Source organism: Vulpes vulpes, chromosome 2 (genome assembly GCF_048418805.1).
Source record: "Vulpes vulpes isolate BD-2025 chromosome 2, VulVul3, whole genome shotgun sequence".
Lineage (NCBI taxonomy): Eukaryota > Metazoa > Chordata > Mammalia > Carnivora > Canidae > Vulpes > Vulpes vulpes.
This window is the reverse complement of record NC_132781.1, coordinates 99,509,200-99,523,388: the sequence shown is the minus strand read 5'-3', so window position 1 is coordinate 99,523,388 and position 14,189 is coordinate 99,509,200. Positions and strand designations below refer to the sequence as shown.

General features: G+C 41.1%; 1 protein-coding gene across 10 annotated transcripts in view; it reads right to left on the bottom strand.

Annotated features, from left to right (window-relative positions):
• Nucleotides 1-14,189, bottom strand: part of KIAA1217 (KIAA1217 ortholog) — a 730,776-nt gene that overhangs the window by 676,114 nt on the left and 40,473 nt on the right. For 5 of the 10 annotated variants that reach the window (XM_072749379.1, XM_072749392.1, XM_072749376.1 and 2 more), the window contains exons 2-3: nt 12,652-12,727; nt 810-848 (exon numbers count right to left, since the gene is read on the bottom strand). The gene's annotated coding sequence lies outside the window, so the exon portion shown is untranslated. The remainder of the gene's footprint in view (nt 1-809; nt 849-12,651; nt 12,728-14,189) is intronic. The other 5 variants (XM_072749378.1, XM_072749377.1, XM_072749391.1 and 2 more) reach the window with 1 other exon arrangement.

Sequence of the window (14,189 nt, the reverse complement as noted above, 5' to 3'; positions counted from 1 at the left end):
GGTCTTAGCCAGTTTGTCCTCTATTATTGTTTGACATCTACTTCATTGGTACCACTGTTTATCAAATATGGAATCTTTTTCAACTAGGCATAAATAGCCTCTATATAAGATTTAAAGACCCATAAAAATAAGAAGCATTAAGCTGGTGAATAGGTTTGCGGAGCATTTATCACTTATGTCAAAGGTCTATGATCCCAAATACATCAATATGCAAACCTGGGTTAAGTACTCAATCTTTTTGTGCCTTAGCTGTGTTCTATGGAAAGTGGAGAGATAATACTTTATAGGGCTCTTATATGGTTTAATGCAATAACATATGTAGCATACATAGCTTAACACAGGGCTGACCCACTGAAGGCACTCAGCAAATACCTAATTACTTTGGTTCATGATGATGTTTTTTAAAAAGCTAACAACCCAAAGGTACTGAATAAAATCTAATGCGTAGAATTTAATAAAAATGTCTCTCCTCTATGCTTACATTCATTAGTAACATGTCATAACTAATGCTTTTGATACAAGAGGAAGAAAAATCATTTCAACATAAACGTAATCAAACAAAATACCTCATGGAAATAGAGAAAGTGCAATATTGCATGAATAGTGGAAAATTATATCTATAACATGCTTCTTAATTTTGAGTTAATGAAAATAAAGGTAAATGTCATATGTGGTTATTTTAATTAGAGCTTATATCAAGGTGGTTAAAAATAGTCAAATTTTCAGAAACAATTCTTCAGCATTCAATTAACATTTGGATCAAAGTACAATTTTTCCCTATGCAATTCAAAGCAATAAAATAAACATACCTTTGAAGCAAACAAATATTTTGTTCAATGATTTCCACTCTAAAAAAAAAAAAAAAGGCTTGCTTAAGCCCACTTAAAGAGTAAATAAAATGTAAATGTCTTAGGAATCAAAAAAAAAAAAAAAAAGTCAAAGTTAATACTATTTCAATTCATTAAATTGCTCCTGACACATAGCACAACACTTCCAACTGCTAATTAATGACATTCTGAGATTCCAGGAATTGATGAAAATGTTCAGAGTGAAATTCAATCTGCTTCTTTATGAAAACTATTTTGGGCTGAACATATACCATAGGATAATTGAACATGGATAGCCAGGATCCAGCTGGCTCTAGCAAAGGCTCACAAATGCCCACAAACTGCCTCTCTGTCTTCCCTCTAACCTGAGGGATGTGAAACACAGAATCTGCTGTCAAAAGCAAAACAAATAATAACACACCAGACCCACTTTTTGCCTATAAAGACAATTTTCCAGAAAATTTATTTTAAAAGGAGACACAATAAAATATGTCTGCTGACGTTCCCTCCTCTCAACATTTTTCAAAACCTGAACCTGAGCTTCCATTGCCCATAATTAGTCACAAATACTTTCAAGACACATAATCTGACAGGAAGCCCCTAGAGATGTCTCCAAATATAGCAAACAAAGCCAGGAGGTTAAAACTCCTTCTTCATATTTTTCTTCAACCAGAGTTACTAAACCAAGGAAATTATTTGATTTGCAAGACCATTAGCCACACTGACAAATTAATTTCATCAATCACAGTAAAATGGGATGAAATTGAATATATATTTTTTTCATCTTGAAAGTAAATTTAAGGACACTAGGGAAGAGATGGAGAAATGGTATCCTATTCTCCAAAAGACATTTTAGCTCCTGTAAGGACCTCATGACTCATGACGTGGGGAGGTGGAAACTAGAAGACACAGTTTCTGCTTACATTTCAAAATGCTTCAGCACATAAAACTCTCATTGGTTTAAATTATTAAAATCTGTGAATGAATAAACCTCCCCAACAACACATCTGTTCCTGGGCATGGGACACTGCACACAGCGTTGTAAGAGGCACTCTAATGGCCAGCGTCTTACAGGTAGGAAGGACAACGTGCATGTTTGCTGATAAAGCACTAAACTTCAAATATTTCCCAGCTAAGGAAGTACTTGAATATATTAATGATAATATAAAACAAGACAAAGTTCATTCTGCCAGGATGCTGCTCCTGGAGCTCTCCTGCATTTATGCCACCATTACTCTGTCACAGCTTCTCATTCACACTCTTAAATTAGTCATTCATTGATTCAACAAGTATATGCTGTGTTAGATTTTGAAGGATTGTCGCAGGCAATGCCAAAAAGTAGATTTTTACTAAGGGCAATGCAGAGGAAGTGAAGGGCTTTGAGCAAGAGAATGACATGATCAGATTTTTCTTTTAGAAGGATGACAGTTGGGATATTAAATGAGATACAGATAGGAGTAGATACCCAGAAAGCAGCTTAAGAAGGACTGTATTAGGCCAGGCAATAAATGTTGATGGCTAGAAGAAGGCTGTGGGAGCAAGGTTCAAAAGAATGAAACAGAATCAAGACATACAATGAGGGTTACCAAAAAAAAAAAAAATGGGAACAAAGCAAATTTGGAAAGATGGTAGGGAAATCATGTGTTAAATTTATAACAGGTTGCATCTGGGGTCAATATTAGTCCCTTATGTACAGTTAGTCAGTGCATAGCAGTGAGATACCTATCTGGACCTCACAAGCTAGTGGGAGGGGGATCATAAATTTGGAAGACATCTCTAATGTAAATAATTATTCAAGGGGTGGCAGAGACAGCACAGGTAGAAACTTTAGGGTTAAGAAATAAAAGAGCAGAAGACTAAATAGTAAGAAAGCACCAACATTTTAGAAATGGGCACAGAGGGAGGACAATCAAGAGAGAAGGGGAAGAAGAAGGAAACTATAAGAGTAATAGAGAAAGCCAAGGACAAATGATCTCAAGAAGGCAGTCGTGGTCAAAACTGGCAAGTGCTGTCAAGTTGTCAATTGAACTTGAAGAGTGAAGTGGATATAATAGGAAAGGAGAAGGATGATGGATGAGTTGGGAATCTTGGTTGTACAAATGTTCGGTGGACTGAATTAGGATTCACTCAGAGGTGAGGGATTGGAGGTAAGAGTGCAAAGAACATTTTCATGAACTGTGAATGCCTACTTCTAGAAATTTCCACCAAAGAAAACAAACATGTCAGATGTGGCATAATTCTGAGTGGTGGCATGGCACTGAGATTACTCCAGGCTTGGTGTAGCAGCGGCAAGGCAGGAGCCAGAGAGCAAAGACTTTTATAACACAGGGGATAGAAGTGAGGATAGCTATTGACAGTAATGGGGAAACAAAGGAGTCACAACCCCCATTCCTGGCTTTCAGAACATATGTGGTAGCAAATGAGCAAATTCTACATTCATTCATTCATTCAAGACGTATTTCTTGAATAGCTGCTACTTTGGGGGCTGTGCTAGATGCTGCGAAGATTCTTAATAAACAAATCACATGTGCTTCTTGCTTTCCCAGAAGCTACAGTAGGGAGGCTGCTGTAAACGTAGAAGTCTTATGATAGAGGAAAATGTCAGTTAAGACCCAAAAGTAGGGGCTCCTAGGTGGCTCAGTCAATTAAGAATCTGCCTTTGGCTCAGGTCATGGTCCCAAGATTCTGGGATTGAGCCCCGAGTTGGGCTCTCTGCTTAGCAGGGAATCTGCTTCTTCCTCTCCCTCTCCCTCTGATCCCTCCCCCAGCTCATGCTCCCTCTAGCTCACTCTCTCTCAAATAAATAAATAAATCTTAAAATAAAATCCAAAGATAATAGCTTCCATCAAAAAGGAGGGCAAAAGAAGGGACTTTTGTTCACTAGGAAACTGGTCCTTCATAAGGCACAGTGCTTAGGTTTTGGAGAAAGGCAGCAGAGGAGGTAGGGTCAGGGGAGGAAGGGCAGAGCAGGCTGGACTGCACAGAAGAAGCCTAGAGGAACTGGCTAATAGGCCTTGGGGTTTCCAGTGTAATTCATCTCAAATGGGCAGATCCTGATTAATAGGGCTTCTCAAGGAATTCAAATGTGGAACACGACGGTAGTTTCCGGGACTTGGTTCTCATTACAAAACCAGCCTAGACCTGTTTAGACTGGGTGCCCAGGATTTCTGAGTACAGGACAGTGGGAGGCATGAGGATCTTTATCTCCAGTGTCTGTGACAGAAACAGCCTTAGTGCTCGGGAGGAAGCCGGACCTTTTGTAAAGAAGCCAGCCAGTTCTAGATGGTGGTTCTGAAGGAATCCAGTTTTTGACCTTGGTTATCTTTCGAACCTTTGTATCTTCTTGATGCTCATCTTCATCATTTTCCTCACCATATGTGACTCTTCCTCCAAGATCCAGTTCTGATTCTTTCCTAATAACAAATGTGCTCCCATAATGATCTCCACTGCCGTGGTCTTGATAGTCACCCCATCCTGACATGTTCTAGTCTGACCCAAGATGTTGATCTGCAGTTGTGTTGGTAGTATATTTTCTTGAACTCTTTGTTGCCTAAAGACCAGAGTCTTTAGCCCACCACATTGTTCATCACCTCATAAAACTTCTGAGGGCCACCCCAGTCACCCAGGGTCAGAAGACCAGAAAATAAAAGAATGCATCACCATCCTCATCCAAATTCTAGAAGAAATAAAGTGTCAATACTTTCTCCAACACCTTCATTGCCCTCTTTTCTCTTTTATTCCTCAAGACAGAACTCTAGCTACTGCCATCTCCTCAGCTACCCCCTTGTTTCTTGCTAGTTTCATTTGCGGAGACACAAAGAGGTCTTGTTTCTTGCCAAATATTTTGATATCACATCCCTATGAGCCGAGTGCTACATTCTATACAGTGATTTTCAAAAGAAATATTTTTAATAAGTCAGAATGGTTCTCTGGCCCTGTAGTCTTAGCTTCCTAAGTGCTACCTCAGGTGGCTTAAAGGCATTATGCCAGTTTTCTGGTTGTCTTCTTCACCTTCTATTGTCTTTTACCTTCCTTCACCTCAACCAAACAAATACTGTTTGGTACTTTGTTTAATCCCTCCAACCCCATCTCCAGACCCCCTTCCTCACTGCAGCTGGCAGAGAATGACCCCCTAATCCATCACCCTGGCCTCTATGTTTTCCCACAGAGGTTCTCACTCAGGACCATCTGGTGGCTTGGTCAGTTAAGCATCTGCCTTCAGCTCAAGTCATGATCTCATGGTCCTGGGATGGAGTCCTGGCATCCGGCTCCCTGCTCAGCGGGGAGTCTGCTTCTCCTTCTCCCTCTGCCCCTTTTCCTTGCTTGTAATCTCTCTCTCTCTCTCTCTCTCTCTCTCTCTCTCTCTCTTTCTCTCTCTCTCTTTCTCTGTCTCTCTTTCTCTGTCTCAAATAAATAAAATCTTAAAAAAGAAGGAGTTCTCACTCAAATTCTAACTCATACAAAAAAAATGTTGTCACACCAGGTAGAAAAGGTGAATATGGGGCAGCCCCCGTGGTGCAGCAGTTTAGCGCCGCCTGCAGCCTGGGGTGTGATCCTGGAGACCTGGGATCGAGTCCCATGCTGGGCTCCCTGCATGGAGCCTGCTTCTCCCTCTGTCTGTGTCTCTGCCTCTCTCTCTCTCTCTCTCTCTCTCTCTCTCTCTCTCTCTCTCTGTGTGTCTATGAATAAATAAACAAAATCTTAATAAAAAACTTATAGAAAAGATTAATATGCACCTCTGTCCCAAACACCTATCTGGGATGTTTGGGCAGGGAACTTGGCATGTGAATATTCAGTGCAGTCCTTAGAATAATGTCAGTGTTGATGAAGGGTGCAAAATAACAGGAAAATCTGAACCACAGGCGAAACAGAAGCGTGGATCAGTCTTCACTCACTTGTGGACAAAATCAGAAGCAGATGTTTTTATTCATTGCCCTTTGCATTTGTACCCACTGCCTGATGGACTTCCTCTTCGCATTCTCCCTCTGCTTCACCATCCACGCACTGGCTGCCACTTATCACTTTACTGTGGGTTCTGTGAGAGCTTCCCCACGTCCATCTTGTCCATCTTGTGTTCCAAGGCTACCAATGATCTGTGGGCCATGTACAGTTACAAATAGCCTTCACAAGCTGTGCTGGTGAAGGAAAAGAGATCATCTCTTCGTGTTTTCAAAGTGCTATAATATACATACAGCATACATACATATGCATACATACATACATACAGTGGGATTGTTCACTGGGTGGAGAGCTACTGCTCAAAGAGATCTGCCAAACCAAGATGCAGGGAAGTCTATTCCCAGTGTCACCATGGTAATCAGCAACATGAAAAAAGTTATAATCAATTTCCATAGATGCCTAATTTACATCTGGGAAGACAAAGAGACTCAAGTCAGACATACAGAGCAGCTCTGTGCAATCATATTACTTTAGCACAAACATTTTGGCCAGGATGGAAAAAACTATCAGGTACTGTGTCTCCAAATAATTGAAATCAAATGTTTATTCTATTATTCATTCATTTATAAAACACTTCTTATGCATTCACCATGTGCCAAGGAACATTATTGGTACTGGATACAGCAACATGGCAAAGAATAATAAAAAATCCCTGCTGTTTTGTTGGCAAAAAGATGATAAACAGATACTGTTTATAGACAATGCTCACTCTACATCAGTCTTTAAGGGTTGGGATGGTTAATGGTGCCCAGATATTTCACCAAACACTATTCCGAATGTTCCTTGGAGGGTGTTTTTTGGATAAAATTAACATTTTAAAAATTTTACTTCTAAAGATTTTATTTATTTATTTATTTATTTATTTATTTATTTATTTATTTAAATAGGCAGAGAGGGAAGGGCAAGCAGACTCCTCCTTGCTGACTTAGAGCTTAATCCCACAACCCTGAAATCATGACCTGAGCCAAAATCAAGAGTCAGATGCTCAACTGACTGCACCACCCAAGCACTCAAATAGTAATATTTAAATCAGTGGACATTGAGTAAAGCAGATTACCCTCCATAATGTAGGTGGGCCTCATCCAACCAGCTTAAGGCCTTAAAAAATCAAAGACCAACCTCCCCCAAACAAGATGAAACTGCAGTAGATGACAGCCTTCAAACTTTTTTTAAAAAGGTTTTATTTATTTATTCATGAGAGATGCTGAGAGAGAGGCAGAGACACAGTCAGAGGGAGAAGCCTAATGTGAGGAGCCCGATGAGGGACTCGATCCCAACCAGCTTAAGGCCTTAAAAAATCAAAGACCAACCTCCCCCAAACAAGATGAAACTGCAGTAGATGACAGCCTTCAAACTTTTTTTAAAAAGGTTTTATTTATTTATTCATGAGAGATGCTGAGAGAGAGGCAGAGACACAGTCAGAGGGAGAAGCCCAATGTGAGGAGCCCGATGAGGGACTCGATCCCAGATCTGGCCCTGAGCTGAAGGCAGACGCTCAACCACTGAGCCACCCAGGTGTCCCGGCCTTCAAACTTGAACTGCAATACAAATTCTGCCCTGAGTCTCCAGCCTGACCTACAGATTTTGGATTTGCCAGTCTCAGCAATCACATGAGTTAATTCCTTAAATTACATGAGCTAAATCCTTAAAAATCTCTCCCTCTATCTATATGTATGTATATGTATACACATGCACACACACACACACACATTCTACCAATTCTATCTCTCTGGAGAACCCTAATATAGAGATATTCTGATTTTGATGGGCAAGTCTCCAATATTAGCATACCCATACTCATACTCATTTCCATGGCGGCATCCCTCACATACTTGCCAGCACTGATGCTGGAGGAACTGGTTTTACCTGCTTTTCCTCTGAAGGCCTTCATGATACACTCTGGGTATGACCCCACCTGGGTTAACAGTTACCAAGGAAAGCCTGCCCTTTGGAATTCGGACCCCTGGGCACCTACCACTGGTGTCTCCTTAACATCACTCATTCTAGTGTGTTCTCTGAGAAATCACCCAGTTCAGCTGGCTATAAATGTCACCTACAAACCTTCCCAGTACTGAAAATCAATCTTTAGTTCTGAGTCACACCAGTTTGCATCCTCTACTGGGTTCATGCAAATGTCAAAGCAGCAAGAAAGTGCCACAGTAGGAAATGGCAATCAGTCCTGTCCCAGAGACAGTAGGCCACCTAGGAGCTCATGTACTTGCTAACTAGAAACCTTGGACATCACAAAGGTCTGCTCCTGTCTTTAAAGTTCTTAATCCCAAAGTAGTCATTTTCTCATTGGGATTGGTCTGGGTCCAAGGGCCTTAGGCACTTCCACATGGTCTTGCCTTTGTTCATGCTTTCCCTCTGCCTGGCACATTTTCTTCGTTTTTCTACCAGACAACTATCCATTCTTCCAGCCTTGCCTCAAATGTTACATTTTTTTCTGAAGTCTATCCTAACCAGAAAAAGTTAATTACTCCTTTAACTGTGTTCCCAGAGACATTTAAATTTCTTCTGAAGATTAGAAAGGACACATTAAAAACATGGTCATATTAACCAAACATTCAAACATCAGCCCAATGAAATCTGTTCGAGAAAATTGGTCTAAGTATGAGAAGGTGCAAGTTTTACCAGTTATATTTTGTTCTCTCAGTAACAGTCTTTAAAATGCAATTTGTAAGCAGAGGCTCACAGCACTGGATAGCTCAGTGACAGGCTACTTCCCAGAGATTAGGTAGGTCATAAATCATACATAACCCTCAAATATTAGAACTCCATAATATCAAAACTTATTGTACAGTGTTCATAAGGTATGTCCTTGGTCATTTCATTCCACTTAGCTGAGTGCAAGCTCCATAATTACAATTATTTATATTATAACCACCCTCGTTACCTCTGTTCTTAGATTCTTCATCCCTAAGAATGAATGGAATTGTACTGTCTTCAAAATAGTTCAAGTAACTATTAATCTATTCCAGTGGAAAGTCCTAACAAAATGTCCCCCCAATTTTCCAAACTAACACATGTCAAATCCATGTAAATGCCAGAGTTTTTCTCCCTCGGACTGATTTTAGCACATATCATGTGTTCAACTTAAATGTGATTTGCAAAAGAAACAACAAATCTGAGTTAATTGTAGAAATAGACATTGGATGGGATCACCAAAAGACTGTGCTAAGAACTGCCATAAACACTCACTGATTTTTACAAAGTTCATTTGTCGCCTAGAGCCCCTGGGAGGCAGCTTCAGTTCTGTCCTGGGTTTAACATTCAGGTTTCCTCTGCATGTCACACTCAACATTACATCAAGATGATAAAATAATCTTAATCTTACTGAAACTCCCAGCAATCTGTGTTTTTCTCCACCACAGCATTAGGGGTGCCATTTTGGCTTTTACACCACATAAGCCAACACATCACTTGTAATACATCTAATACAGAGGCAGGACTGGGTTCAGGCAGCTTCTGCACATCATGCTCTGCATTAGTGGTTGGCTCATAAGAGGGGCTGCCCCTTCCATGCTTGGTCAAGAATCGACCCTGGCTGGACTCTCTTCCACCTCTCTCAAACCCTGGCCTTGGTGTTACATGATGATAAAGGCAAATCCAATGAACATTTCCCACTCCAATTACACCCAGCCACTCAGCAATATTTTATACAGATCTGTCTTCTCCCGAAAATACCTGTGCACATGGTCCCCAGGATGTCACACTAAACTGGTGTCCTCTTGTTGTGGCAGCCCTTCTCAAGTCTAGGAGCCACTTATTTTAGACCTTCTTGGAACTCAGGCTTCCAACTTCTCACACTCACAGCCCAGGACCTCTCATCCAGTCTGACCATCTTTATCCACCTGCATGTCATTGACTTCCCCAAGTATCTCCTTCTGTGGCCTCTTCCCAAAGCTCTAGACAAATCCACACAGCAGACATCTCCTACAAGCCGGACATACAGAGCATCTCTGTGCAAGCCTATAATGTCAGCACAAACAGCACTCAAAACTCTTTTACATCCTCTCTGGAAATGTGCCCCTTAGGCTTCCCCATATCAGTAAGGGCACCATGACTTATTCACTCAGGCAATATGAGACTTAGGTCATGTGCTCAAACCCTATGATTACTCCATCAGCAAATCCCATTAGCTTTAGTTTTGGCTTTCTGATGACTCTCTGCCACCACCACTCCATCCATGTCACCACTGCCTCTCCCCTGGACCATGGTGTCAGCCCCTAACGCTAGTGATGGTTTTATAGCTAAATTGTATCACATCACTTTTCTATCCAAAGCCAGTTCAGGGATGCCTAGGTAGCACAGTGGGCTGATGCCCACTCTTGCTTGGCTCGGGGTCGTGAGACTGAACCCTGCCTTGGGGCTGCATGCTCAGCACAGAGTCCACTTGGGACTCTCCCTCTGTCCTTCCTCCCCTCAAATAAGTAAGTAAATAAATAAATAAATATTTAAAATAAAAAGGCGCCAACCTAAAGCTCCTCATTACACTCAGAAGTGGTTTGGTTTCTTTTTTTTTTTTTTCTTGAGGGGGTGGGGGAAGGTGTAGATTAGAGGGAATTTTATTTCTGTTGTTGACAGTCTTAAACATATTTTCAGGGGAACGAATAACAGGGATTCCTACTATATAATGCTCCCTTCCTCTGGTTCCAAGTACTATATTGACATGAAAATCCAACCATATCCTGTTGCAGCTTAAAATCCTTCCATGGCCCCCTGTTCCTCTTGGACAAATACCAAGATCCTGCTGTGGCCTGCAGACCCTGATCCACTCCCCTCCTCCCCCCACCCCAAGATTGCAGTGATGGAGAAAGGAGCCTAGATGAGAAGGGAAGAGCTCAAGCTAGCATTTCTGCCCTACCACCTCCTCCCAGCAGCCCAACATCCTAATTTCACCCACATGGAGTTCATCTCTTCAAAATATCCCAAATTCTTACTATATCACACCCCAATGTTGGACAGAACTAGGTCCCTTTACAACTCTGACTGCCATTCCTACCATCCTTCATTCTGTTCTCCCCATACCAGACTTTGGCAATTGCTTACACAAGCTCATTCCCCCTTATGGCCCTTACTATTTCTTTACCTGGATTCCATCCTTCCAGATCACCACATGATCACACATTTACTTTGCTTCTATGATATTCGAAGACATTGCCTGAGAGTGGCCCATCCTATCCATAATTGAGCCTGAGCTCTCTATCCCTTTTCTGTTTTATTATTTAAATTACATTAATTTGTTTGATATCTGCCTCCTCCACTAAAATAAAAACAAGGGAGAAAGGACTTTGGCAAACTCATTCACCACTGACCCACATTCCAGTCTTGGCTGGCAGCTCAAGCTGCCCAGAGCTGGCTCTGTGTGCTCGGCCTGTGTGCCTACAGAAAAACCTATCCTGAAACTACTTAGTGATGGCATCCCTGAGACACAGAAAAAAAGAGTTTAGCTAAGCATCTGAACGTGCTTTCTTTCATGCAATGAACCATTTGTAAGGACCTTTATTTCCCACACCTGTGCCTGAGGATTGCCTGAAGGATCGAGCAGGCATGAAATTAGAACTATTCCAATTGCAAATACACAGAAAGTCAAGAAGCATATTCCAGGAAGAAAGGAAGGAAGAGAGGGAAGGAGAGAGGAAAGGAAGGAAGGAGAGGGAAGAGAAAGCAAAGAAGCAAGCAAGTAAGCAGTCATCCAACAGTGTTTTCAGATACTGCTCAGGGAAGGATCTTTAAACAATGTTATTAGGGCACATTTTCTCTCCCATCTTTTGCCTGGCTTTTCCTCTTTGCAAAAGCTGTATTCTCTCCTGCTGTAAATATTTTCCCTTTATGCAGCAGGGGAGTAATAGCTGTCAATTCCAGGACTGTATTCATTAAGTAATTCCAGTGCAAAGAGGATTTCTTTCTTCCAACAGCCTTGCATCAATCCCAGGAATGACTCAAGGGGCCTATATGTCCACCACATACCTTGTTCAGGAATACAAGGACTACCTAGGCCTGAGTGCAGTGCTCACCCCCATGGTCTGTTAGCTGAAGAGCAACAGAGCTGGGCTGGACAATGTGCTAGGCAACCGAACTGAAGGAGTGGGAAACTCATCTCTAGTAAAACAAAACAGGATGCAATAAATGTCTCTTTTATCCCAGGTAAGACCAAGGTTTTCTATATCAACCTGCACACAACCTTTAGGTCTAGAAGAAAAATTTTGCACTCAGTAGAGATGAGGTGAGCACAAACCTCCCACTCTGTATCTGCTCCCACACAGACCCAGATGGACCTTCTATGTTCACAAAATGAATGAAACAAAGCAATCCAACATGCTCACAAATGCAGGAGAAGTCCTAAAGCCAATCCTCTAGGACAATGGCAGAAAGAAGTAAAGATCAAAAAGGCAAACTCAAAAGTGAATTAAACAGGTGAAAATGCCAGCATACTTATCTACAGTTCTCCCTTTGGAGTCATCCAGAATCAGAGTTTTAGAGACAAGTCATCCACAGATAACTCTCAAGTCATTTCTCTAGACTGACGACCTCTCCCCTGAACTTCACACTGGGGTGTCTAATTTCCTACATGTCAGCTCCACTAACATATTCAAGAGGCATCTCAAACCTATTACATATAAAACAAGAAGCGCTTATCTTCCCAGATCTGATCTTCTCTCTGTATCTTCTGCTCAGAGGTGGCAACTCCATTTCACTTCTCAGGCAAATAGCCTTGAACTTATCCTTAATTCTTCACTCTTCCCACCTGACATTCAAAGCTTCAGCCAACCATGTTAGCTCTGCTTCAAAATATACAAAAAATTGAACTAGACCTGGCATTTCACCACTGCCACCTGGCCCAAGTCACCAGCATTCCTACCTGGGCCACAGTAGCAGTCTCTCAGCTGGTCTTCTGACCTTTGCAGTCAGTGTCCAATCCAGAAGCCAGAGTGATCCTGATAAAAAAGAAAATAAAAGGTAAAATCATGTCACGCTTCTGTTGTCAAATCTCTGTTACATGCCCATCTCATGAAGACAAAAGTCAAATCCAAGGAGCCCTGTGTGATTGGTCTCTGGTGCCTTCGTGACATCAGTTTTGCTACTAGGCTCCTCATTCATTCAACTTAAGTCAACTTGGCATTCTTTTTTTTTTTTTTTTTTTTAACATTTTATTTATTTATTTGAGAGATTGAGCATGAGCAGGGGGAGGGGCAAAGCAAGAGGGAAAAGCAGACTTCCTGCCAAGCAGAGAGACTGATTTGGGGCTCTATCCCAGGACCCCAGGATCATGACCTGAGCTGAAGGCAGACACTTAACCGACTGAGCCACCCAGGTGCCCACCTCTGTAATCTTGTCAGTCCTCATATACACCATGCATGCTCCTGCTGAAGGCTTTTGGACTAGCAGCTTTTTCCACCTCCAATCCTCTCCCCCAAATATCTTTACCTTCTTAGTTCCAAGCAGCCCAAATGCACCCTCCATGCTATTTTTCACTTTTTCTCTAGATCACATCTCTCCATTGATGTATATAAATGCTTTATTGGTTTGCTTATTCCTTGGGTCTCCTCGGCAGATTATAACCTCTATGAGAGTGGAGGTTTGTGTGTGTGTGTGTGTGTGTGCGCGCGCATTTTGTTCACCGCTATATCCCTAGTGCCTGGAACTGTATCTGGTATGTAGTAGGTGCTCAATAAATATATGCAATTAATATATGCTAAATTAATCAATTATCTATCTGTAAATTTCTCTTGCCCAAGAAAAGAAAAAGCAAAGTATATGGCTTAAAGAAAAATCCTCTATTGCCTCCTCCTGCTCTTTCTCATACACCTACTTTAAGAAGCAAAAAACCTTTTTAAGAGCATCTGTTTTTGAGCCCAATATAATCAAAGAATGTATTAAATAAGAACTGTTTGAAATAAGAAACAAACATAGCAAAATTAAATATATAGTAACTGAAATAAAATCAGTAGATATACATAAAATCAATTCATGACATAGAGAATAAACTTGAGAAGCATCCCCCAAATAAAGGCCAAAATGAATAAAGTTGTAAAAAAATACATGCAGAAAGAGAATGGCATACTCGAAGGACAAATCTGGGACAGAAAACCCACCAGTATAAGAATAAATGTATAGATGAGAAGCAATAATAGGAAGTAGGAGAGGATAAAATATTGCAGAGCTAAAAAAGCAAACTTGACATCAGAAATCGATAGTTTAACATCTTCTAGAGAAACTTAACAAGTAGAAATAAGTATTATTACATGGCCTCATAAAAATTTAGAACTTAGAAAATTTTTTAAGGAGTCCTAAAATCAACCAAACCGGAGGACAAAAACCAGCTACAGTTTCTCTTCCAATATCTCCTCTATAATAATAAATGCCAGACAACAAAGCAGTTTATAGCACATGGAGGAG